Source organism: Lepidochelys kempii, chromosome 4, assembly GCF_965140265.1.
Source record: "Lepidochelys kempii isolate rLepKem1 chromosome 4, rLepKem1.hap2, whole genome shotgun sequence".
In the NCBI taxonomy this organism is placed as follows: Eukaryota; Metazoa; Chordata; order Testudines; family Cheloniidae; genus Lepidochelys; species Lepidochelys kempii.
Genome location: NC_133259.1, coordinates 134,015,637 through 134,043,124, shown reverse-complemented (window position 1 = coordinate 134,043,124; position 27,488 = coordinate 134,015,637). Strand labels below are relative to the sequence as shown.

General features: G+C 46.3%; 1 protein-coding gene across 8 annotated transcripts in view; it reads left to right on the top strand.

Moving 5' to 3' along the window:
• LZTS3 (leucine zipper tumor suppressor family member 3) overlaps positions 1-27,488 on the top strand; it is a 134,251-nt gene that overhangs the window by 73,928 nt on the left and 32,835 nt on the right. For 4 of the 8 annotated variants that reach the window (XM_073342960.1, XM_073342954.1, XM_073342959.1 and 1 more), the window contains exon 1: positions 7,941-8,521. The exons of the other annotated variants lie outside the window; for them this stretch is intronic. The gene's annotated coding sequence lies outside the window, so the exon portion shown is untranslated. Of the gene's footprint in view, positions 1-7,940; positions 8,522-27,488 lie in introns of those variants that run through there. 8 annotated transcript variants of the gene reach the window in all.

Genomic DNA, 27,488 nt, shown 5'->3' with positions numbered 1-27,488 from the left:
GCAGTGCAAATTGACCTTCCAGGAAAAGAACGAGATGGGGAGCTTTTTAATCTTAACTCGCTGAGTCTGGAACTGTTTGACCTAAAAAACCCACCCACTCCATGAGATTTCTCGTGAATGGGAAGCAGGGTCTGAATGAGCGCAGTCAGTGCAACTGTGGGAAAGGGTATATCCATCAAGCGATCAAAGACTTGCTGAGAAACTTGGTGCTGGGAACGCTCAGAATCCTTCCACTCAGAGTTCAAAAGTTTGTCTTTCAACCACGTGGGCATGGAGCCTGGGGAAAAGGGTTTTCCCATGCTGTCTCCTGTGTTCTCTGAAGCATCTTCCTCTATGACTTATTTATAGATGGAGAGCACTAAGACACGATGGAAATCCTGAGGAGAGAAATGAGTGTGTTCCTAAAGCCGCTACACCTATATATTAACTGCTGTCACAATTAAGCCTGGAAAGCTTTGAAATCATGTTTATTAAAGGAATGGATACTTTGCACTTCCATAATGCCTTTTATCTGAGGATCTCAGAGAGCTTCAAAAAGCCACAGGATACCCCATGGGTTTGAATAAGTAAGGAACCTACAGGACAATTACTTCACCTTTCACTGAAATGCAACTGCCCCTGAGGTGGAATGCATCCGATGAAGTGAGCTGTAGCTCACGAAAGCTCATGCTCAGATAAATTGGCTAGTCTCTAAGGTGCCACAAGTCCTCCTTTTCTTTTAGCTATTTGACAGCGCACAGCAACAGCATGCGCACAGGCTAAGTGTTCTGCTCACGTTATCAAGATTTTAGAGTTTCCACATATTCCAGCAATATATGGAATAATCGTTTCTTTTAAAATGTTGTACTCCTAAAGTGTAAGGACTAAATTCATAAATTCCAAGGTCAGAAGGGACCATTGTGATCATCTAGTCTGACCTCCTCTGTAAAACAGGCCATAGAACGTCCCCAAAATAATTCCTAGAGCAGATCTTCTAGAAAAACATCCAGTCTGGATTTTAAAATTGTTGGTGACGGAGAATCCATCACAACCCTTTGTAAATTGTTCCAAAGGTTAACTACGCTCACTGTCAAAAATGTACGCCTTATTTCCAGTCTGAATTTGTCTAGCTCCAACTCACAGCCATTGGATTGGGTACTACCTTTCTCTGCTGGCCTGAAGAGCCCATTTTTAAATATTTGTTCCTCATGGAGGTACTTATAGACTGTAATCAATCACCCCTTAACCTTCTCTTTAAGGTAAATCGATTGATCTCCTTGAGTCTATCACTATAAGGCATGTTTTCTAATCGTTTAATAATCCTTGTGGCTCTTCTCTGAACCCTGAACCCTCTTCAGTGTATCAATATCCTTTAGGTGAACCTAATTTAATGTAGTTTACACCTTTCTTCTGCCCCCTTGGGTATATATTGCATCACCTTAGATTCATTTAGACTCCCTTAGATTTCCTTAAACTTACCCCCACTACCAATGTGCATCTTACACCCCATTACTTGCTATTATTACAATAGCGCTAATGTTACTAATGTTGCCTTACCTGGTGATTTCCTTGATTTGTAATGTTCATGCCAATAGGAAATGCATTTGAGAGCACAATGCTACATGAGCTGTGTTCCTGTGTGGGATTGGTTCTCTAGGTTTGTTCCTCTTCGAAGTCAGAAATGGACTAGTTAATATATTCCTAGGAGGCAGGGGGCCCCCAGAGGGTAGTCAGATAGTACAGTCACCATAGCACTTTCAGCAGGAGGTACCTGGCCTTGCCAAAGGAGATTGCAGTGAGCCCAAACCTGACTCTCTTGTGATGAAATTGCATGATCTCATTTTGCTAAGCCTTCCTCCAGTACCAAAATCCTTCCAGGGGCTAGTGCACGATGGGGGACCCTGAGGGACAGACAGGAGAGCAAGAAGAGAGAGAGAGAAGACAAAGGGGGGAGGGGAGAATAACATTCTGGAACTGAGGCGAGGCCGAGAGATAAGAGCACCTGGGGATGTGCTTAGTGTTAATTAGCTGTGTTTAGTGCTTAGATACAATGGTAATAGGTGCCTTAGAGATACCTGAGAGAGCGAGCAGTTTTTCTAACTAATCTGCATAAATCAAGACCTCCCAACTTTATTTGATCCATCACAGGAATCCCTTCACTCACCACTGAAAAGCAGCCATACCGGAGGGCACAATACAGCAGGGCAAATTGACTAGTCTTCTCCAGTCCTCTTGTGTTGCACAAAACTGTAGGAAGTCCACAAATGGTGTAGAACCAACATAGCCTGCTCCAGTGCCAACCCCTGAGCCCAGCATGGGAGGTCTACTAGAGGCTGGAGAAATACAGTGCTTCAGTAGTTCTCAGCTGGTGGGAGGACCTTGGGTAGTTTAGAGCAGCCCTCAGGCTGCTTTAAACTACGCTGAGAATGAGCCAGCCAGAGAACCAGGGAGCCGTAGCTGACTCCCTTGCAGCCCCTCGCCACCTACCACAGCAGAGAAGAAGGTAGGGCAGTATCTAGTTAACAGTATAACACCAACATTACCCAAGAGGTTAGGAAAGGGAGTGAGGAAAGAAGAGTGCCATGCCCAAGTGTGGTTGCAGAGGGATTTGGCAGAACGTTGTTCCCATCACTGAGATTTGGCTCGGACACTGGAGTTCACACCCCTCTTTGATACAAGTGCCATTGCCGCAGGTGTGTTGAACTTGAGGCATAAAACCCATCTTGAACAAATAACAAATGTGCCTTATACTTGCTGTAAGAGCAGAAGCCCTGGCTGGGATGATTTAGTTGGGGATTGGTCCCGCTTTGAGCAGGGGGTTGGACTAGATGACCTCCTGAGGTCTCTTCCAACCCTAATCTTCAATGATTCTAAGCAAAAACTGTGAGTATTATTACTGCCAGGAGTACCATAGATCCAGGGCAAGTTTCCACCTTTGTGTACTAACGTTTGGGTGGCAGTTGTATCCGACGAGACGTTGACGGTATGACTCTGAAAACAGTGGGGCTGTAATGGAAAGTAGGTGGTAGGGAAATAACCTAATGAAGGGGTTTACTAGTTAGTCAAAAAAAAATGAAGAAAACTGCCAAGAGATGCATGAAAGTGGTTAGTCTCTAAGGTGCCACAAGTCCTCCTTTTCTTTTTATGAAAGTGCATAGTGCACCTTTGGTAGAAATACATCTTAAAGAGGTTGCAACATAGCAGACACTCACTGTATTCAGGTTATCAGCTGAATATAGCTGATATCAGCAATAATCAGCAATATCAGTGTCTGTATTCAGCAGACACTCACTGTATTCGTGTGTACGAAGTAGCTTTCAGTTCATACACAGAGTTGCCACATGTCTATCCTGCTGGACGAAGCCAGCACATCACTAGTCTTTGGTGCAGGTTAGAAAAGAGGCAGGACTCAGTTGAAATGAATATAAAAGATTCTTTATTGAAGCGACCGGACATAAACCCTTTGGTCCTTTCTGGCTCACTTGCTCCCAGACCGTCACTGGGATACTTGCTGCTGTCTAGTGTCTCCTTGAATTCTGGACTGGCTTTAGCTTTGAGGAAAGGGACTGATGACTCCACTTCAGCCACTTTTGCATTGTGACTTCTTGGTGTTGTCAGTATGCCATGACACAGCCTTTGTGACATCTCCGGCATCCATGAGTGAGGCCAGAACTTGCCATTACGCTAGGTGCCGCTCTTTGGCACATCTCTTGCAGAGAGTGACTATTTTATCAGGTCGTGTTTTATTCAGGAAGATAAATTGGGCCCAAACTTGACCCTGGATTCACCTCTACAAATAAATATAGAGAAGTAAAAGTGGCCCATGTGCTGTCTCCCAGGAGAGTTGCTGCTGTTGCTATCAGCTTTAGCAGGGTAGTTTGTAAACAGCTTCACTCCAGCACTTGCAGGTTATAGGTCAGTAACACATGGCAATAAATAATGGGCCTTCCGTCAGCCCTTTAGGTCGCGATTTCTGTATGAATTCGTTGTAGGGCTTTATAGGTCCTGCGAGGGCCTGTGCAGCAGAATGAGGGGAGGTATTCACACCTACGCACACGCTACACACAGCAGGAATGTGGGGATGCCTGTGTGTCGTTGAGCTATCAGAGCCATTGAAAAGAAGGTGACTGGGACATTACTAGACCAAAGAACAGGAATAGCCCAAACACAAGACCAGGTAGTAATGGGGGACTTCAACGCCCTAGACACCTGTTGGAAAAGCAACATGGCAAAACACACAATGTCCAGTAAGTTCTTGGAATGCCTTGGGGACAACTTTTTGTTTCAGAGCGTGGCGCAAGTAACCAGAGGGCAGCCATGTTAGACTTGATTCTGACCAACAGGGAGGAATTAGGTGTGAATCTAAAGGTTGAAAGCAAAAGTAGATCATGAAATACAGATTTCATGATTCCAAGGAAAGGGGGTAAGAGCAGCAGAATAAGGACAATGGACTTCAGAAAAGCAGCCTTTATCAAACTCTGAGGAGTGGTAGGTAAGGTCCCATAGGAAGAAAATCTAAGGAAAAAAAAGAGAGCTGGCAGCTTCTCAGAGATAATATTAAAGGCGCAACAGCAAACTAGCCTGATGTGAGGAAAGATAGGAAGAATAGGAAGAGGCCACTATGGCTCCATTAGGAGCTTGTTAATGACGTGAAAATCAAAGGAATCCTACAGAAAGTGGAAGAATGGAGAAATTGTGAAGGATGAGTACAAAAAAACAGCACAAGCATGTAGGAATAGCATCAGAAAGGCTAGGGCACAAAATAAGTTACATTTAGCATGGGACATAAAAGATAATAAAAAGAGGTTTTATAAATACATTAGGAGCAAGAGAAAGACAAAGGAAAGTGTAGGTCCATTATTTAGCAGGGAAGGACCACTAATAATGGACAACATCAAGAAGGCTGAGGTGCTTCATGCCTGTTTTGCCTCTGTGTTCACTAAAAAGGTAAATTGTGACCGGATACTTAACACAATTAATATTAATAATGAGAGGAAGGAACTCAAGCTGAAATTGGGAAAGAACAGGTGAAAGAATATTTAGATAAGTTAGATGTACTCAAATTGGCAGGGCTTGATGAAATGCACCCTGAGGTACTTAAAGAAGTAGCAGAAACAATCTCGGAACCATTAGCTATTATCGGCGAGACTCATGGAGGAGGTCCCAGATGACTGGAGAAAGGTACTATGTTTGTCTATCTTTAAAAAGCAGATAAAAAGAGGACCTGAGGAATTATAGCACAGTCAGATGCAGGATGCTGGAACAATTTGTATAGTGTGGGTGCTGAGAGCCATTGAACTAAACTGTAAATCCTGTATATAATGGAAACCACTTCAAGCTGGGGGGCACAGCAGCACCCTTAGTTCCAGCACCTATGGTCAGATGATCTTTTGTACCTGAAAAGATACTGGAACAAATTAATCAATCTATTTGTAAGCACCTAGATGATAATAGGGTTATAAATAATAGTAAAGATGGATTTGTCAAGAACAAATCATGCCACACTAACGTAGTTGCTGACCTAGTGGATGAGGAGGAAGCTATAGATGTGCTATATTTTGATTTTAATAAAGCTTTTGACACAGTCCCATATGACTTGCTCATAAGCAAGCTAGGGAAATGTGGTCTTGATGAAATTACTGTAAGGTGGGTGCGCAACTGGTTGAAAAATCATACTCAGAGTAGTTATCAATGGTTTGCTGTCAAACTGGGAAGACCTATGTAGTGGGGCCCCACAGGGGTCTGTCCTGGGTCCAATACTAGTCAATATTTTCATTAATGACTTGGATAATGGAGTGAAGAGTGCACTTTATAAAATTTGTGGCTCCCCACAAGTTGGGAGGGATTGCTAGCACTTTGGAGGACAGGATTAGAGTTCAAAATGACCTTGACAAATTGGAGACATTTTGGTCTGAAATCAACAAGATTTAATTCAGTAATGACAAATGCAATGCACTACACTTAAAAAAAAATGCAAATGCACAACTACACAATGGGAATAACGAGGTAGGCAGTAGCGCTGCCAAAAAGGACCTGGGGGTTATTGTGGACCACAAATTGAATACGAGTCAACAATGTGATGTATATTAACAGGAATGTCATGTGACAAACACAGAGGGTAATTGTCCCGCTCTCCTTGGAACTGGTGAGGCCTCAGATGGAGTACTGTGTCCAGTTCTTGGCCCCAGGCTTTAGGAAAGATGTCGAGAAATTGGAGAGAGTCCAGAGGAGAGCAACAAAAATGATAAAAGGTTTAGAAAAGGTCACCTATGAGGAAAGGTTAAAAAAAACATGCTGGGCATATTTAATCTTGAGAAAAGAAGACTGAGGGGGGACTTGATAAGCTTGTTATAAAGAGGACGGCTATGAATTGTTGTCTGTGTTCATTGAAGGTAGGGTAAGAAGTAATCATCTTAACCTGCAGAAGAGATTTCGGTTAGATATTAGGAAACAATCTAACTTTAAGGGATGTTAAGCTCTGTAATAGGCTTCCAAGGGAGGTTGTGGAATCCCCGTCACTGGAGGTTTTTAAGAACAGGTTAGACAAACACCAGTCAGGGACGGTCTAGGTTTATTTGGTCCTGCCTCAGCACAGGGGGCTGGATGTTATGACTTCGTGGGGTCCCTTCGAGCCCTACATTTCTATGATTCTATGATCAGTGTTTCTGTCATTGCAAATGGTCATACAGTGAAGCTGCTGTTTTCCATCTATTTTGTGTTCTTTCAGAGATGGTCTCTCTCTTCTCTCTCCATCTTTGACCATCTCGAGGGGTTCCAGAAGAGAACCCTGTGTTTTAAACTTTCTTAGCCAGTTGCAATCAAAGATGGCCAGTTTGAAGAAGGGAATTTGTTTGTTTGGGGGTTGTGTGTCTGTGTGTGTGTGTGTTGTTTTTGTTATTTTGCTTAAAGGGTTGCCCAGTCACTTCCAGCTAAAACAAACCTCCTTGTGATTGGTGAAGGAAATCCCAGCACTTTGAAAGTTGTCACCCGTTTGCACATTCTCTATGCATGCCTAAAGGAAGAGCTATCACTAGCCCTACATTTGCCCATAAACTGAGCAAATGGTCAATATAGCAAGTGGTCAATATAAATGAGGATAAGTTCCCATTTTTATTTGAACTCTTTTTTCCCCCTCCCCCAGTTGTTCATAACTTTCTCAAAATTCCTTTTTGGGTTGAATTATTCTACACTTAGTCAATGCCCAAAGGGTGGGATTTTTTCTAGGTAATAAGTGTGAGCTAAATCGACGGAGCTGTTTTCAGTTATTTGAGTATGAGGAAAATATATTATTCCTCAAATGTCAGACTGGGGTTTAATTTGTAGATTGTAATGAGACTTTTTTTTCTTTAATGAAGTCACACAGAAGATAAAATTAGGCAGTTTTAAAGTTATGTATCTTTAGGCTGCTTCAAAATCAGAACTTACAGAAGGTGCCTGCAAACTTTAGTAGGTGCTCGAGTTTGAAAATTGGGGCCCATTAAGATTAGAAAGCTCGTCTGATGATTTTAAGTACCTCAATTAATTATCTTTTTAAGCATAACTGAAAATTTTCTGCCAAATTAAGTAATGGTACTTTTACACTATCCATTAATGAGTGACCAAAATTATTTCAGCCATCTTTCTTCCTTTCTGGTGGGTCTGCCACTGGAGTATATATGCAGTGTTGTAGCCCTGTTGGTCCCAGGATGTTAGAGAGACATCTTTTATTGGACCAGCTGGAGTATATGGTAACATTGAGAGGGGGAGGGGGAGAAGGGGAGTGGCTCATATGTGGGCGATAGATTATGTGGGTTTGGGGCCGGTTTTCTGAACGTGGAGTGAGTTTAGGTTGCCTGATTTTCCGGGGCTGTGTGTGAGCACGTAAAATCAAGCCCCTGTAAGGGGTCTCAGGTTGAGTCCCCCCAGAAATAGGCACTCGGAATCACTCTGTAAAATCTTGGCATTAACTCCTGAGTGGGGCATGGCGTAATTCCACACTGATATTTTTTTTTCCAAAGCTTGCATCTTGCAAGGAAAGAGTTAATGAAATTTAAGTGCTTGGCGGGAGCCGTTCCCTGGTATTAGCCAATCAGAGGGGCCAGAGGTTCAGCTCTGTGCCTGTGCTAAGGTAACAGGTGATTTGTTGTTTACAACATGTAGTTTTGTCGAGTCCCCTCAGGCACCGAGGGCAGGGGTTGGGAGAGCATGGAAGGAAAAACCTCTTGATCGTGGAGGTACACGTGCAGCTAGCTTACTTCTGCTGAAAACATTTTCTGCTTTAGTCTCTTAAAGGAAGCTCTGGGTAAGGTGTCACTATGGCACTCCTTTGTTAGAGAGCACGCTTCCCAGGAAGAGTGGAAACAGCAGAGAGCAGCCAGCCAGGACAAGGAGTGCAATGCCTTGCCGTCCTGTGTGCACAAGGGAAGAGCATCTATCAGTCAACTCAGTGGATTATGTTAACCAGGAGCAGCCTTGCCACACTGTGATGGACAGAGAGGAAATACATACCCCAGGTTTACGGCTGTTCTGACCATTTGTGTGGTGAAGGAGTTGGAAAGATTGGGTATGGTATTGTTTTCATTTCCTGCCTAATGATGAAAGGTCTAGAAAACATGACCTGTGAGGGAAGATTGAAAAATCTGGGTTTGTTTAGTCTGGAAAAGAGAAGACTGAGAGGGGACATGGTAACAGTTTTCAAGTACATAAAAGGTTCTTACAAGGAGGAGGGAGAAAAATTGTTCTCCTTAACCGTTGAGGATAGGATAAGAAGCAATAGGCTTAATTTGCAGCAAGGGAGGTTTAGGTTGGACATTAGGAAAAACTTCCTGTCAGGGTGGTTCAGCACTGGAATAACTTGCCTAGGGAGGTGGTGGAATCTCATCATTGGAGATTTTTAAGAGCAGGTTGGACAGACACCTGTCAGGGATGGTCTAGATCAGCGCTTCTCAAGCTATCTGATGTGGGGGACTGGAATTTTTTTTTTTCCAGTGTGCGCGCAGACCGGCAGCCGATGGCTCGTGGACCAGCACCGGTCCGCGGACCACCACTTTGAGTAGCACTGCTCTAGATAATCCTTAGTCCTGCCATGAGTGCAGGGGACTGGACTAGATAACCTCTTGAGGTCCCTTCCAGTTCTATGATTCTAAACAGCAGCCACTTTTCACTCCAGGGGTGGCTGCTTTTTGAGACATGGGTGTAGGGTTGTGTGTATGTATTTATACCGCACTGAACTGGGTATTGTGGGGGTGCACCACTGCCCTCTACTGGAGAGAATCAAAACTGCTCTACTGTGTGCCATAGGGCCCGTGCAGCTTGTGGAGTTTTAGCATAAGTGGTAGGGGACTGGGGTGGTGGAATAGTAGGGTCTGACTTTGGAGCTGTTGCAGTGAAGTTTTGAGTATGTGGAGCACACAGCTGTCTGATATGACACTGCTGCATGTAGGGAGCGAAGGAGTTGCAAGTTTGTAACTGAGAATGTACCCTATGCTTTGTAAAGTCCTTTGGGAGCCTTCAGCTTGAAAGGTGTTGTATGAGGCTTAGATAATAGTCACGTTCCTGTGTCATGCCTTTTATTTGCAGTGTTTGTGCCATTCTTACTGACAGTAGAAATGCAAACTATTCAGGCAACCCCAATACAAACCATAAGGTCTAATATGTATGGCAGCAGGATTTTTAAGCAACGTAGGAACTGGCTTATTCTCCAGCCAGGCCGCTCCCAGCCAGGGCGGGGTGGAAGGGAAATGAATAACGAGAATATTTCCATTGGTAGTGGTGTGTTGCGGGGCTGTAGGTTGGAGCTGTATCACTGCCCTTGAAATTCCTCATGCCCAGTTAATTATAAGCCGAGGCTGGATTCACAATACTGAGTGGTTAAAACCTTGGCGAGGGAGGTGGAGGTGGCGGCGGCTTGATCTGAAAAAGGGCATGGTTTGTAAACACACCTTGAATTTTTTTCTTTCTCTACCCGTGAGACTGTTGGGGAGGCTGGAGTGAGAGGTGGTCACCTTAGCTTGCTGGCGCCAGAGACATCAGCCAGCTGGCTCTGGGTGCACGTCCCACTGTGGAACAGGAGATGAGACTGGTGGCTCTGATCCTCAGTGGAGCTACACCAATTCACATCCACTGAGCATCTGGCCCGTGCACTCCCAATGCTTTTCACAACTCGCTCATTTAATAGACTCCTCACTGCATTCCAAAGGGATCATTTATAACAGGGTTCTCAACCAGGGGTACGCGTACCCCTGGGGGTACGCAGAGGTCTTCCAAGTGGTACATCAGCTCATCTAGATATTTGCCTACGTTTACAACAGACTACATAAAAGCACTAGTGAGTCAGTACAAACTAAAATGTCATATAATTACTTGTTTATACTGCTCTATATACTATACACTGAAATGAGCATACAATATTAATATTCCAATTGATTTATTTTATAATTATATGGTAAAAAGTCAGAAATTTTTCAGTACTAGTGTGCTGCGACACTTTTGTATTTTTATGTCTGATTTTGTGAGCAAGTAGTTTTTCAGTGAGGTGAAATTTGCGGGTACGCAAGACAAATCAGACTCCTGAAAGGGGTACAGTAGTCTGGAAATGTTGAGAGCCACTGATTTAGAATATAAGAACAGCTATACTGGGTCAGTGGTCTGTCTGGCCCAGTGCCAGATGCTTCAGGGAAAACGAAGAGAATGGGACAATTAGCAAGTGATCCATCCCGTGCCGTCCAGTTCCAGCTTCTGGCAGTCAGAGGTTTAGGGACACCCAGAGCCTGGGGCAATGCAGAAACCATGCTCAAATAAATTGGTTAGTCTCTAAGGTGCCACAAGTACTCCTTTTCTTTTTGCGAATACAAACTAACACGGCTGCTACTCTGAAACATGTGTGATTGTAGAACAAACCCCTTCCAGGCCACTCGGTGCCTTAACAAAACAACACTAAGGTGCTAGGCAGCCCATAGCTCCTGGGTGTGACTTGCGTGGACATCCAGTGAGCCACACTTCTCTAACTGAGGGCAGAATCAGGCCTGTTAATTAACCATAACTGGGCAACGTGCCTGAGTAAATCCCTAAGAGGGTGGAAATCTCCATGCAAACATAGGGCCTAATCCTGGAAGGTACTGACCCCTTCAATTCTCGTTGTGGAGTGGAAGGTGCTCAGCACCTTGCAGGATTAGGTCATTTGAACGCAGGGAGGTGTCCACATCAAAATCACAGTTCCGGACTCCCCTGAACTTCAGGAAAAATTGGATCCAAATCCAGATACAAACGCTGCAGTTCTGGAACCAAGAAATCAAACCTTGAACGTAGCCCTGACATGTGCCACTAATGTGCTTCTGCATAAAACAAGGGAGAGGGAATTCCACTGCTGAGGGCTCTGGATGTAAAGGATCCTGTTATGTTCATGGTCTCTCTTTGCTCACTGTGCCCAAGCTTGTAGCATCAGCTCGCTACCTGGCACTTCTTTGGGGAAGAGCTCATAAGTCTCTCTTAGCCCATAGCTGGGAAGCGGAGTCCACCAAATGGTGTTGCCTCAATGATACCAATAGAAGCTGAGCATAGAATCATAGAATATCAGGGTTAGCAGGGTCCTCAGGAGGTCATCTAGTCCAACCCCCTGCTCAAAGCAGGACCAGTTCCCAACTAAATCATCCCAGCCAGGGCTTTGTCTAGCCTGATCTTAAAAACCTCTAAGGAAGAAGATTCCACCGCCTCCCTAGGTAACACATTCTAGTGCTTCACCACCCTCCTAGTGAAAAAGTTTTTCCTAATATCCAACCTAAACCTCCCCCTCTGCAACTTGAGACCATTGCTCCTTGTTCTGTCATCTGCTACCACTGAGAACAGTCTAGATCCGTCCTCTTTGGAACCCCCATTCAGGTAGTTGAAAGCAGCTATCAAATCCCCCCTCATTCTTCTCTTCCGCAGACTAAAGCATAGAGGGATCTAGGGTGGTACGTGGCTCGCTGGTAATATGGCCAGTTGGCTGCCCCCTCTCACTCCCTGTGTGTTGGAGGCTTTGAGCTAGAATCTCCCCTGCGTCTCTGGGTGGCCCCCAGGAGCAGGGGTAGTAGTTACAGCTACCTGCTCACGGCATCGCCTGGGTGTAAGTTAGAGCAGCGAGGGGCTGCCCTACTTACACCACTGGGCAAGGGGCCTTATGGATGCTATTCCAGTGGAGGAGCTGCACGTCCTATGCTGCGGGGTGAGGGTGGTCAGCTCTGCCAGCTTCATACCAGCAGAGAGCAGGCGTGGTGGAAGCTCCCTAAAAGTGTGTGTGGGGGGGTCCACTGGTGCCTGAACTGTGGCCCCACCCCCTCTTCCCTTGAGGCCCTGCCCCATACCACCTCTTTCCCAAGATCTTGCCCCCTTCTTGCTCCTCTCTGCCTGCTTCCCTCCCCCGCCTCCCTCCCCCCCCGGTCACTCGCCCTTATCGCTGGTAAAAAGCGATTAGGCCTTGGCCCCCGGACTCCCCCCCATTCCGATGCCCTTGGCAGAGAGTCTCCCTTTGCCAGGGGAAATCTCTGCTGGCTGTCTGCAGCCACAGCCCAGCTCCCTTGTGGTACCTGCTGGGTACAAAGGGGCTGGATCATAACGGAGAATCTGGCCTTTAGTCTTCTCTAACCTGTCCCTCAGCACTGGAACTTTTATTCCATTTACATGGGTCTGACTTGTGCCAAGAACATTCCATGGTAACTCTTCGAGCCCCCAAGGATTCAGTACTGCTTAGTACTTACGTGGTGCTTTTCCTCTGGAACTCTCAAAGGGCTGTACCAAGGTCAGCACCAAGCAGTATCCGTGTTTCTCAGATGGGGGAAACTGAGGCACAAGCAGGTCAAGGGACTTGCCTAAGGTCACACAGGGATTTTGTGGCAGAGCTCAGAAGGGAACTCAAGTCTCTTAACTCTGTCTTCCCATTGGTCCACCCTGCCCCTCTCTTCCCACTCTCTGTTCGCACCTGGCTCAGTATGCAAATAAGCTTGCAATATTCAAATAGCCGGAGTGGGAGCCAGGTATCAGTTACCTTCATCTGAAAGGAACGTCTCCAAGGTATGTCACCTTCAGCTGACCTGCCCTACGCTCGGTCTACACTAGAAAACTAGGTTGGCATAACTACGCCGCTCAGGGGTGTAAAAATCCACATCCCTGAGTTGTGGCATAGTTAAGTCGACCTAAGTCCCCATGTAGACAATGCTAGGTCCACAGAAGAATTCATCCATCACCCTAGCTACCATCTTTCGGGGAGGTGGATTAGCTACACTGATGGAAGAACCCCTCCCATAGGCATAGGTAGTGTTTACACTGAAGCACCATGGTTCGCACTGGCCTGGTCAGCCACTCACGTGTTCACAGAAACCAAACCAACCGGTGTTGTGCTGGCCATCTTTGAACCCGAAGGACAAACAACATAGCTGTGCCACCGTAGCATTTTAAGTGTAGACAAGCTCTTAACTCCAAGACCTTAAGAACCTATTTTTTCAGTCTAGTTACAGAACTCTTTATATGGTACCCATATGTACATGTCACAATGGTTATGCTGGCCAGTGGGTTACTGGCTCTCAGCAGAGACCTCACATCTACCCTTTGATGACTTGTTATGCAGACATCTGACCTAGGGGTTCCCTGTAAAACCCTATGTACCCCCCGTGCTCTCTACCAGTTGGCACCAAGGGTCCCTGAGTCTACAGGTGCCAACTTTCTAAAGTGCCAGGGGGTGCTTGACCCCTGGCTCTGCCCCAGGCCCTGCCCCCACTCCACCCTTTCCCCCAAGGCCCCACCCCTGCTCCACCTGACCCTGCCTCTTCCCGCCCCCATTCCACCCCACCACGCCCCTTCCTGCCCAGTTCCACCCCCTCCGCCCCGAGAGCCTCCTGAATGCTGCGAAACAGCTGATCGAGGTGGGCAGGAGAGATGGGGAACGGCCGATTTGTCAGGCGCTCCAGTGGGCAGAAGGCACTGGGAGCTGATGGGGGGGCTGCCGGTGGGTGCTCAGCACCCACCATTTTTCCCCTGTGGGTGCTCCGGGGCACCCCATTGTACGAACACAGAATAGCAGACAGGTACACTGAGATTCTGGCCCCTCCCCCTCCATTGCCATATATTTCACAAAACCAGCTTGAAGAGTGATGATCTTCTTGAAAAGAAAGGCCAAGACCCCACCCTCTTTGCCAACAGAACCAGGAGATATTGGCAACCCTCATGAAGGAGAAAGGAAGGGCTCTGGACTGGGCTAACTAAGGGAAATTTAATGTCCAGTGATCTACGGGAGGTCAGACTAGAAAGATGATCTAATGGTCCCTTCTGACCTTAAACTCTAGGCGCTCCCTGTAAACATCCACAAGGTCACTTCACTGTTTTCCTTCAGATCCCTCCTTAAAACTTCCTTTCCTGTGGTGCCTTCAAGAAACTTGACAACGGTTAGGCTGCTGGTGTGCAGAGAGCACTGCCCGTCACGGTGACCGGAATTGTCTCATTGTTTCCTTGTAATTGCCCCCATCTGTCTGTACCCATCTCTTGTCTTCTACTTAGATCAGAAGCTCTTTTGGGCAGGGGCCATCCGTTCTTTTGTTCTGTGTTTGTACAGCACCTCACACAGTGGAGCCCTGGGCCATGACTAGAGCTCCCAGCCACTATGATAACACTAATAATAATAAATAGTAATGCATCTATGAAGATTAGCCTCTCCAGAAACTAAGCCCTGGAGGAATCAGACTGTACCTGGAAGCTTCTGCAAGATCTATCTTACATTTTTTATTATGGGCTGTGGGCCAGGTTTACAAAGCGCCAGATTCTGACAGTCCTAAGAGCATTGTGCAGCATTTTACTCTGCAACTAATCCCACGGCATCCTAAAGCAGGGTGTTACTCAAGAGAAGATGTAGGACCAGATAATCCCCTTGATCCACTGCAGAGCTCCTGCTGATAGCAGGATGGGGCTTACACAGAGATCAAGGGTAGCATGCGTTCCTTGTGTAGTCACCGTGGGCTTTCCAAAAGCTCGCCCCATTGGCTTAACTGTGTTCTCACTGACTCCAGTGGGACTTCACTTTTGCAAACCACGCCCAATACTTTTAGGGCTTGCTAGTCTTTGTCCCTCGCTAGTCTTTCATAGAATCATAGAATATCAGGGTTGGAAGGGACCTCAGGAGGTCATCTAGTCCAACCCCTTGCTCAAAGCAGGACCAATCCCCAATTAAATCATCCCAGCCAGGGCTTTGTCAAGCCTGACCTTAAAAACTTCTAAGGAAGGAGATTCTACCACCTCCCTAGGTAACGCATTCCAGTGTTTCACCACCCTCCTAGTGAAAAAGTTTTTCCTAATATCCAACCTAAACCTCCCCCACTGCAACTTGAGACCATTACTCCTTGTCCTGTCCTCTTCTACCACTGAGAATAGTCTAGAACCATTCTCTCTGGAACCACCTCTCAGGTAGTTGAAAGCAGCTATCAAATCCCCCCTCATTCTTCTCTTCTGCAGACTAAACAATCCCAGTTCCCTCAGCCTTTCCTCATAAGTCATGTGTTCCAGACCCCTAACCATTTTTGTTGCCCTTCGCTGGACTCTCTCCAATTTATCCACATCCTTTGTGTAGTGTGGGACCCAAAACTGGACACAGTACTCCAGATGAGGCCTCACCAATGTCGAATAGAGGGGAACGATCACGTCCCTCGATCCGCTGGCAGTGCCCCTACTTATACATCCCAAAATGCCATTGGCCTTCTTGGCAACAAGGGCACACTGCTGACTCATATCCAGCTTCTTGTCCACTGTCACCCCTAGGTCCTTTTCTGCAGAACTGCTGCCTAGCCATTCGGTCCCTAGTCTGTAGCTGTGCATTGGGTTCTTCCGTCCTAAGTGCAGGACCCTGCACTTATCCTTATTGAACCTCATCAGATTTCTTTTGGCCCAATCCTCCAATTTGTCTAGGTCCCTCTGAATCCTATCCCTGCCCTCCAGCGTATCTACCACTCCTCCCAGTTTAGTATCATCCGCAAATTTGCTGAGAGTGCAATCCACACCATCCTCCAGATCATTTATGAAGATATTGAACAAAACCGGCCCCAGGACCGACCCTGGAGCACTTGACACCGGCTGCCAACTAGACATGGAGCCATTGATCGCTACCCGTTGAGCCCGACAATCTAGCCACCTTATAGTGCATTCATCCAGCCCATACTTCTTTAACTTGATGAGAAGTAAGCATGTGTCTCCTATCTCTGTTACCCTCCTTCATTCCCTCTGATCATCTTACACCCCACTTTATCTTCGGTTGGATTGTAAGTTCTTCAGGGCAGCAGGAACTCACCTTACCTGATCACTCTCAGTACAGTGTGTATGGTTTGTTTGTTTCATGTTCTCTATGTATATAAATCTCCCCACTGTCTTTTCCACTACATGCATCCGATGAAGTGAGCTGTAGAGAGGGAAGCCGGTGATCAATGTCTCTGAAAATCAAGCCATTGCTGCTGGGAAATGATACCTCCTAACCCCTGTTCCATGCGTCTCTGGCTCTTTCTGCCATGATAGAACCTTTAACCTTCTAACCTACCTGGCTGATCACTGTTCTCCGGTAATGGACAGGACACACAGGGTAGTATAAAATCACCTTTTTAATTGTATTAATGACAGCTATTTTTTGCTCATGTACATGGCTGTGTTTTTTTCCCATGCTGAGTAAATTGAAGGTTGTTTCATTACTACTTGGTCATTTGCCAGCCAGCAAATGCCTTGTCTACACTAGGGACAATAAACAACCTGGAAGGCTTGTAGAATGCTTTGTGCCTATGCACTAAAATGCCCCAAGAGGTCTAACAGTTGGGTAGCACAGCCAGCCTTCCAACGGGTTTAATACCTGGTTAAAGCTTCACCAGTTCATTCTGAACCAGTTTAGTCCCAGTGTGGATGCTAACAAGCTGAAACAGTACAGCTAGTCCTCCTGTTACTGGCCTGGCACCATCTCCCAGAATACGCTTCTGCTGGGAGCCGAGGCGGGCGTTATGGGATAGGTACCCAGAGGGCACTGCAGTTAAAATGGTTTGGGGGCGGTTCAGCATGGCTAGTGGGTGTTCACTGAGCCGTTTGTTCTTAAATGGGTTCGGTTACAGCTCGTTCACTTCTCTAGGGTGGATCTGGCCAAAATGGAGGCTTAGCATGTCCAGAGTCTCCTGGACAAAGGCTCTAGATGTATGTCTATGCTGCAGTGAAACACCCGCAGCTGACCCATGTCAGCTGACTCAGGCTCGGGCTAGGGGCTGTTTAATTGTGGTGTACACGTTCAGGTTCGGTCTGGAGCACAGGCTCTAGGACCCTCCCCTTTCATGTGTACACCACAGCCCCGTAACCCGAGTCCCTTGAGCCCAAGTGTGCAGTGTGAGACACACCCTAGTTGTTATTTAAGAACCATCCAGGAGGGAACCGTGCAGATTAAAGACTATTTTCTTCGCAAAATGATCCCTTGGCATCTCCAAGTGGAAAGCAGCAGCACCAGTCTGTAAGAGAGAGATTCCAAACCTGAAAAGCACGGGGGATGTGTGTGTGTGTGTGTATTTTTCTCCCCGCAGGTAGGAGAGAACTGACTGGGCCCTGGGACTCTGTTCGTTAGCACGCTTTCATTCCTCGGCCAGTTTTGGGTCGCTTGGCTGAAGTTGTTTCAAGTTGTGACGGAGGAGGAGGACGTTCGGGAGATGTGGGGTTCAGACTCAAAGTGAGCTGTGCTGACTCTGTCTTGTGTTGCTGGTTTCTAATCAGCTGTGGCCAGCACTTCGGGGCTGCAGACCCAGACAAAAGAAACGTTTTTGAATTGATTCGTGTTGCTGGGAGGGGTGCTTTCAGCACTATCTTGCCAAAGCTGTTGCTCCCAGATTACAATCAAAGCCTCACCCCCAGTGGACATGGTGGCTCTGAAGGGCAAACTGGAATGTTTGTTTTAAAATAAATGCAACTGGACTAGATCCTGCCAGATGCTCAGTCACAATCATTAGCAGCCTTTCAGCCCCACACCTACCCCTTTCCCATCTTCTCGTTCTCCAACACCACTTCTCTGCAGTCCCTTTACTGCTCTGCTCATGCATGCTGGTGACCCATGAGGGAAGTCCTATCTCTCTGGCTATGGAAAAAAGCAAGTCTGTCCTCACTGGAGATCACTTGCCGTGTTGTTTTTATTTTTTGTTTCACTTTCTCATTTCTACCACACAAGGAAATAATGTCTCCATTAGTCACACTTTAGATTAAAGTGCCAAGGGTTGCCATCTCATGGTTTGACAGCAAATCTCTTATCTTTCTGCTGGGCCGAAGGATCACGTAAATTGGAAAGAATCTCAGCTTGCAATTAAAAAAAAAGAAAATAGGTTTCCAGGTCCTGTGGTTGTGGGGAAAAGTCAGAAAACATGAAACTTAAAAGCTCAGACACCAGCAAGCAAATACAAACACCACCAAGTTGTTAGTTCGAAGCCAATCTTACAATTTGGAAGGGGCCTAATGCATGATTTTTAAGTTTTGAAAATCATGACAGGTGTGGAGAAAGTCAATAAGGATGTGTTATTTACTCCTTCTCATAACACAAGAACAAAGGGTCACCAAATGAAATTAAAAGGAGGAGTTGTGGCACCTTAGAGACTAACAAATTTATTTGAGCATAAGCTTTCATGAGTGAGGTGCCACAAGTCCTCCTTTTCTTTTTGCGGATACAGACTAACACGGCTGCTACTCTGAAACCTGTCAAATGAAATTAATAAGCAGCAGGTTTAAAACAAACAAAGGAAGTATTTCTTCACACAACACACAGTCAACCTGTGGAACTCTTTGCCAGAGGATGTTGTGAAGGCCCAAGGGTTCAAAAAAGAACTAGATAAATTCAAGGAGGATAGGTCCATCAATGGTTATTAGCCAGTATGAGCAGGGATGGTGTCCCTAGCCTCCGTTTGTGAGAAGCTGGGAATGGGCAACAGGGGAAGGATCACTTGTTGATTACCTGTTCTCTTCATTCCCTCTGGGGCACCTGGCATTAGCCACTGTCAGAAGACAGGATACTGGGCTAGATGGACCATTGGTCTGACCCAATATGGCTGTTGCCTCGCTCCCAATATGTGGGAGCGAGGCACGAGAAACTCAGCTTCCCGATGGCTGCAGCTTCCTGCTTTCTGAGTGGGCGGAAATGATCCCACTTTTTCCACAGGGCCCACCCTGCATCCCGACAGATTGGGCATGGAGGGAACAGAGCAGGGATCTGATCCACCCTGCGTCACCAGATAACACTTAGGGCTAAGTATCTGAATGGGGGAGGGGTCAGACGCCATTTTTGGCCCTTTTCCTCCCTTGGTTTCAGGGACAGCAGGAGCCACTAAGCAATGTACCCTAACCCTAAACTCTAAAAGTCAAGCGGGGATAATGGCTGTTGACTGGATCTTTCTCTCCTTCCCTCGCTGCCTGATAGGGATCTGTGACTGGGCAGGCCTTTGTGTGTTATATTAAATTTTTTAAAAGGGTGAATTGATCCCCCCTGTGTAACTCCACAGACTTCATGGCGTTGCTTTGGATTTACACTGGTGTAAATGAGATGGGAATCGGGCCCATCGACCACACTCAATACATAACCACCCGCCAGGGCTCAATTCTAATCTCACTCGGGTGGCTTCATTGGGGCTGCTCCTTATTGACCAGTGCACCAAACTCCGATCAGAATAGGGGTGGATGCGTGCTGGCAATTGGTTTACCGCTCTTTAGCAGCACTGAGACCAGGGGCCAGTTCCCCAGCCCCATTGTAGCTGCCGTGAAGCAGAGCTTTGAGCTCATTGCAAGATCCCTTGTGATACAGGCTGATTTAAAACATTGCCAATTTCTGCTTGTTTCTTGAAGTTCTTTAAAATAAAACCCTGGCACAAAATTAAGTTACTGGGTAAGATTATTTCTTTAGACTCTCCACAGGGCAGATCTTCCCCTGGTGCAAACTGGTGCAGCTCCACTGTCTTCAGGGAGAGCAAAGGATGTGTCCCAAGGACTGTGCAGATGCTGCATCCGTCCAGTTGCTGTTGGCACAGAGCAGGATCTCCCTGACATGACATAGGCTATCACCGCTCTTCACCTGGCACACAGTAGACTGTAGATGGGCTTTGCTATAACGCCTGTCTTAGTCCCAGTCATTCCTGCAATGCTCCCGTGAAGAGTTTCCCTCTCCTTAAACATTCAGGAGACTTTTGTAATTAAATGCCCAGCGGGCATAGGCCACATGACCAGAAGGGCTATTCTTACTGCAAGGTCAAACGCGTTTACCCCTGTAAGATTTTGATAGCCAGCTTTCACAACTCAGTCTTCTGGTGCTGCTATCCTTTTTCTTTTATTAAAGCAGTTGAAGGCCGGCGCAGGAAATCAATGAGCTGTTTGCTGGATTACTTGACCTTCCTTAAGAATGTGTAACATAAGCAGCTGGTTCTAAAACTGTCTGCGTGAGTCTTGGCTTCAGTGTTTAAAAATGAGTCTAGCACATTGGGGCTGACGGGATATTTTCTCGGTGCTGTAATGGCTTGAGCCAAAGCCCACAGAAGTTGTTGAGAACCTTTCCATTGTCTTCAGTGGGTGTCGGAATGGGCCCTGGTCTGGAAATGTTGGTGAACAGCCCGGGAAAGTCTCCACAATTCAGTTGGCTAGTGTGATACTTTTTTTTTTTTTTAAATGTGTCCAGCTCTGTTGACCAAAAGCCAGAACTTGCAGCCCTTCTGGGAGGAAGGGCTGTATCATTAGTTATAATTTGGGTGACAGGCATGCCTAGAGGCCTCACTGTGTTAGGTGCTGTACGTATATCCTAGTGAGAAAAAGTCCCTGCCCTGATGAACTCACAATTTAAATAGACAAGGCACAAAGGGGTGGGAGGAGACACTGAGTCACACAGAGTGAAGTGACTTGCTCAAGATCATACAACAGGCCAGCAGGAGAACTGGGAACAGTACACACGTCTCCTGATTCCCAGTCCAATGCTGCGTCGTCTGGACGACGCTGTTGTAGAATTAGGTCCTCGGTACAAACTAGGAATGTTCTGTGCGAGTGTGCACAGTTCATACAGTACTGGCCCATGCAATAAGGCAGTGCCACGTTTGTATTCAGCAGGCGTAACTGACATTAGTCATCGTCGTGAGATTGTGACCATGCCCTGTGATATCATTTTCCTACTTGCTCCCTGGGGTGAGCGTTCTCACTGGCAGGACCTCAGCTAGGAAACTCCTTCCTAGAGCCTTACCCTAGTTGCATTCAGAACAAAGTGTGAGACCTGATGAGAGCTTAGCTATTCAGTAGAGTCTGAATAAGGACCTTACTATTGATTGGTTAGTTGTTTGTCAAGTGCTTGGAACACACAAAGACCCCAGAAGTGCTGAGGCATGTCTGAGTCTTACATTTATATAGGGCTGTCATCCAGACAAATCCCAAAGCATCTTAAGATATGTCTGTGTTGCAGCTTGAAACATGCCTCCCAGCCTGGACAGAAAGACTCACGCTAGCTTTGCTCAAGTTAGCGCGCTAAAAATAACAGTGTGAACGCAGTGGCTCGGGCGAACCGCCTGGATACAAGCTCGGGTGGCTAGTCTGAGCCATCCACTCGTGCTGCAGTGTTCCCGCTACTGTATTTTAGTAGCTTGATAGCTTGAGCAAAACTGGTGAGAGTCTTGTCTACCCAGGTTGGGAGGCACCCTCCCCGCTGCAGGTTAGCCATACTTTACAATTGCCAGTAAAGGTTTGGATCTCCCAGTGTGGCCACCTCTAGGGTGGAACATGGCAGCTGTTGAACAGCACACTGCAACACTAAACAACAGTTAAGGACAAGAAAGAAAGAAGCAAGTAAAATCAATAGAAATTTTATCGGGACTGTAGAGAGACAGAATGTAAATAGCCAAGCTGGTGTTTAGCAAGGAGAATGAAGTTAATACCCCTACTTTTGCCAAACATGCTGTGGATCTTTGATGAGTACAGAGTGGCCTCGACCTTGGTTTTATGTTTCCACATCCTCCTGAGGCACTGGTCTGAGTATCTCTTCCAAGGGAAGAGCTTCACCTGCTGAATGAGCAACACCATCAATAAGTGCTTTAGGACTTATGCTGTTAGGTTCAGTTTGATTGTTAAACTGTTGCTCTTGTCTCATAATAATAATACCTAGCTCTTGTCTAGCACTTTTCATCAGTAAATCTCAAAGCTCCTCACAAAAGAGGTCAGTGTTGTTATCCCATTTTGTAGATGGGGGAACTGAGGCACAATGGGGGAACGTGATTTACCCAAGACTACCAAGCAGGTCAGTGGTAGAGCCAGGAATCGAATGACTGGGTTTTCTAAGTCCCAATCCAGTGCTCTATCTGCTAGGCTGCACTGCCTCCCCAAGACAGGGTAAGAAATGGGATTATCTGAAGATGTGGGCTATCCGGAGTAGCTGTCGTGTGGGCTTTGAGCGACTGAGCTAGCACACAGATAGTTACTTGCGCAGGAGAACACCATCCCCGGCCTCTCCAACTTTAGCCTCAGTCTCAGCCTTCTACTGGATGTGGTCCTGTACAAGTAATGAACTTACCAGCCAAGTACAAGCCCTTGCAGTTCCACGCCTTCCCCTGATCAGGAAATCCCCAGCAGTCAACGGTTAGGACAGAACAGGCTGGGTGATTGTAAAGCATCTTCAACCCAAGGGATGCATAGCAGGATGATCGAAGGGCACATGAGGAAAAACTGAGTGCATGCCCTTGAAACAAGTTGATCTGCTCTCTCAGTTCTAGCACAGAAGAGAAAATTGAACTGACTTTCGTCTTACGTGTTTTCTTAAGTGAAGGTGATGCTTTCCCCATTTCTAGGCAGGAGCAGCTGGAAAAGAGTCATGGGAGGCTTCCATTTAAAAAACAACAGCAACAACAAAACCTAGCTCTCATGGTTGCAAAGTTGGCCCTCTGTATGTGAGCGCAGCGTAAATTTATGCAGTGCTGTCTGCCTGAGTCTGCAGGCTGACAGCGCCCATGCTGCCACTGCTGCCAATCAGAACCGTGTGGTCAGCTATGAAACTGGCAAGAATCAGGTCAAGTGTTGCTGGTTGGGAATGCTTGGAGCAGCAGGAGGGGTAGAATCTGGATAATACACTTGTGACTTCTCTGCTTGGGAGGAATGCAGCCATCCAGAATCAATCTGATAAAAACCTTTACACCCCAGCCTGCCATCACGTAGCCCCCATAGGATTTGTGTGTGTGTTTTGCACAGCACGATGGACTCTTGTATGATTAAATAGTTGTCAGGAACACTTTCCAATCCAGGCAAAAGTGCACTAGTGCCCCGTTACCCTTCCTCCTTCCCCTACTCCCTCTGTTCTCCCCTCCTGCTTCCTGGGTGGCCTGAGAAAGGAGCATGGATGTGGGGCTGCCCTTCCTGTGAGTGGCTTGTGGGAGCTGGAAGGGAAAACAGTTGAGTGGGAGGATTTATTTTATTCACCAGGAGAGTACATGTGAGCAAGATTGTCTCCTAAGGGAGCTGTGACCTGTCCACAGAGTGTTTGTTATGATGGTATGGAAAGCATTGTCATGATGGCCTCCTCCAGCTGCTTTCTTCTGAAAGGAGGCTGAAAAAACTAGCACTGTTTACCTGAGAGAGAGTGATGAAGGCATTAAAAAGTAACGATTGGTCTCAAGAAGATGGATCGACCTCTGCTATTTGTCCTTCCTCTTAATACAAGAACAAAGGCACATTCAATGAAACTGAAAGGGGGCAAGTTTGCAAATTGAGTAAACGGAATATTTTATATACAATGAATGGCTGGCCTCATTGCCCCAAGACATTGGTGAGGCAAAGAGCTTAGCAGGAGTGAGAAGCTTGTCGTCTGCCTAGAGCAGCAGATTTCTGTATCCACGGGGTCCCTGAGCCATCAGAGGTTGGGAGTAACCTTGTATCTTCAGGTCTTGTTTTGTTTCTTTTAAATAACTTTAAAATAAGGGAAGCATTGTGAGAAATCCATTTTCTGTGGAAAAAGGAGGGTAAACTGGCTAGCACATGTGGTTTGTATCACAGTCAGAATTTCAGAAAGTCGGAATTTCTCAGCTGTTTGACTTAGTCCGTATACTGTTAATGCTGAGTCTCCTTTAGCTTAGATGGTAGAGGCCTGTGCTCTTGAAATAAGAGGAGCTGAGTTCTATCCCTGCTGTCACCATGATGTTCAGCACTGACCATCGCGTGTCACACGGGCAACCGGGAAGTACAAGGAAACCAAGTAACAAACCCAAACGAGTACAAAATACTTGTGGAAGGACTCTGAATGCAGGGTCCAGAGTGATGTCATGATGTGAAAGGTTGAGTAATGGACCATTTTTTGCGAGAGGATACCAGACTGGATGGATCATTATTCAGCTCCAGGGTGGCATTCCTTAGGGCCGAGGTCATGTATTGCATTTGTGTGTAGCACCTTTCATCCTGAAGGGTTACAATACTCCCTACAGCTACACAGGAGTCAGTTCTGCCACTATGATGCTGCCCCTTCAGCCATGGGAGGTGCTAAACACTACCCAGCTGTGTAGGACAGAAAGTGAAAAATAACTTGCCCAGCTGAGACTTCAGGGGGAGCTTAGATGGGCAGAAAGTGCCGAAATAAGAATCTGGGGCTAACCTCCTCAGTCTAGCGAAAAGCTCCATGGGAACTATTCCTATGAGTGCTCAAGGCTTGCTCCTGTCTCCTGTAAAAAATAGTGGCTCTTCTACAAAGTGTTAAGTGGGTTCTGAAGTATCAGGGACAAATTCTCTTGTTTGAATGCAATTATCTAAACATGATACAAGAGGGGAAGAACCTTAGGACACAAGAAAGTTACTCCTAAGATGACAGTGGGGATTTTTAAGATTCACAGCTCACTTGTTACTACAGTAAATGGCAAAGAGTCTTTTGGGGTCACTACAAAACTCTCTCTAAATCACCCTTTTCCAAAGAGAGATTCACCCAGTCACTGCCCATCCAGAGATACCCAAGTTAATCAGTCAAGATGAGCCTGATTCAAGTCCGACTGGAGTCAGTATGGTTCGTTTCATTTGGAGTTGGATTGAATTCTTGGTCTGTTGAATATTTGTCTCTTGCTCCTGATTCCCCTTTTCCCCAGTTTTAATAATGAATCGGATCTGAAGCGTGGCTGGCCGTCAAAGGCCAGATTCAAAGGCCACTGAAGTCAACAAAAAGGCTCCTAGAGACATCAGTGGACTTTGCATCAGACCCCAGATGAGCACAATACTTACTTAGGTTGTAAGCTCTTTGGGGCAGGGACTACCTTTGTGGTATGTGTCCCTACAGTGCCTAGCACAATGGGGCCTTGTTCCCTGGTTGGTGACCTCCAGGCACAACCGCAATACACATAATAAGTCTGATTGATATACCTGGTTGGTGTTAGCCAATGAATTCAGATGTACCTGCTTACAGTTTGCTACCAATTGCCGTTAAACGGTTTCTTGTTGAACACTAACTGCAAGACGCTGCTTGGCTGTTCCAAACAGCACGTTAACGTCAGTAAGCCTTTTACATGAGCAGGTTCTCAGTTAGCTGCTGTTTGTGGAATCCCTCCCTCTTGCCTGCCTTTGCCCTGTGAAAGCCAAAGACCAAACAGCCATGACCTTTCTTGTTAGTTTGGAGAGCCTGCTAAATACAACTGGGCTGTGGGCTTTCAAAGAGCTCTGTTACAAAGGGCTTTTGCTCTGTTTTCCTTGGGATTCACTTTTGGAAATGGACATTGATGAAACAGGGTGCTGTTTTTTATTTGTCTCTCGGGGAAAGTATTGTAGCTGGATGGGTAGATTTGATTGTCAGCGCTGTGTATTGGAAAACCTTACTCGGGCTTCCGTCCTGAGTTCCTTGCACATCCAGAGCTTCTTCAGTGGGAGTTTCGGGTGTGCAGGAAATGAAGTCTCAATGCCCATGGAAGCTACTGGGAGCGATGGATGTACCAGGAATGCCATCTAGCTGTTGGTGGGGGAGAGCAGGAGCCTGAGGCTGACTGCAGGTGTGAGTGTAGTTGCAGGCAGGCTGAAAATACATCAGGGACAGCGTTTTGCCACTGGCTTCAATGGAGTCAGGCTTTCACCCAGAGTTTGTTTGCTTTAGACACAACAAATCCTGCATCATGGCAGAGGGTTAGACTAGATGACCCTTGCAGGTACCTTCTAACCCTGTGGTTCTGTGATGGCTTTTATAGGTTCTGTTGCCTTTCAGAACTTTCTGCCAACCTCAAAACCAGCCCTGCCAGGTTCAGGAGAGCAGTGAGTAGCAGGAGGGAGGGGATGTTTACCTCCTGTGGACTGCATTGGTGAGGCTGAGACTGGAATACTGTGTCCCATTTTGATGCCCACATAGCTTAAAAGGGATGTTGAAAAAATTGGAGATGGTGTAGAGAGAAGCCACAAAAATATTTGAGGGCTGGAGAAAATGCTTTACAGTGAGTGACTTAGAAAGCTCAATCTGTTGCGCTTGAAGATTGAGAGGTGACTTGATTACAGTGTATAAGTACCTTCAGGGGGAGAAATTACAGGTATTTTAGGGCTCTTTAATCTAGTCGAGAAAGGCACAACAAGAACGAGTGGCTGGAATCTGAAGCCAGACACATTCAAATAAAAAGTAAGGCACAGTTTTGTAACAGTGAGGGTGATTAGCCATTATCAAGGGAAGTCACTATTTCTTGATGTCTTCAAATCAAGACTTTCTGGAAGAGGCTTTAGTCAAACGCAAGTTTATTGAGCTCAATGCAGAGGCAACAGTAAGATTCAAGGGCCTGTGGTACACAGGTCAGACTAGATGATTTTATGGTCCTTTCTGGCCTTAAACTCTATGAAACTTTACTTCTCATGCAGCATTACTAGTGGTAAAGGTTCTACAGGTCACGTGAAGCTTTCAGAGTATGTCTTTAGTGACACCTGTGCAACCCATTGCCTTCCCCTGGGGGTTGGCATGGATGTAACTGATTGGAATTTAGTAAAGAATTCTGTTGATGAAAGAATTTCCTCTCCCTCGAACCACACTTCAATCCAGAGATGAGGCCCAAACCACCACGTTCAGGTTCTGATCCAAACGCTTCCAAAGTTCAGGGGAGGCATGTTGTAATCTGGGGTTTTGCCTTAGTCAGCTATTCCCCACCCCCAGTTTAGAACCAGGTCCAATGCTTATTGAAATCTGTGTGAGTCTTCACTGGGCATTGGATCAGGCCTATAGTAACTAAGCTTAAGTGATGATCGTTTGGGATTTGCTCTGATTCAGCTCTAACTATAATAATGACTGATGAGCACAGCTGGAATGGCATGCAGTGAGTGCAAGATACTCTGTCATCCCTGCATACAGTAGGCTAGTAAAGTAGCAGTCGCTTCATTACCTGCAGGTGTTGTACATGTCAGCCTTGTGTTATTAACATTGGGTGGATCCAGTGGAGATTTGTCAAGATGTCACATTCTGTACAAGAACCTGAGAGCATTAAGGAAATGAGGCCTGAATGTCCCAGTTCTGCAGCCAGCAAGGAAGGAGCTTCCACGAAATACGGGAGATAGCAGAGCGGCTTAACTCTTTT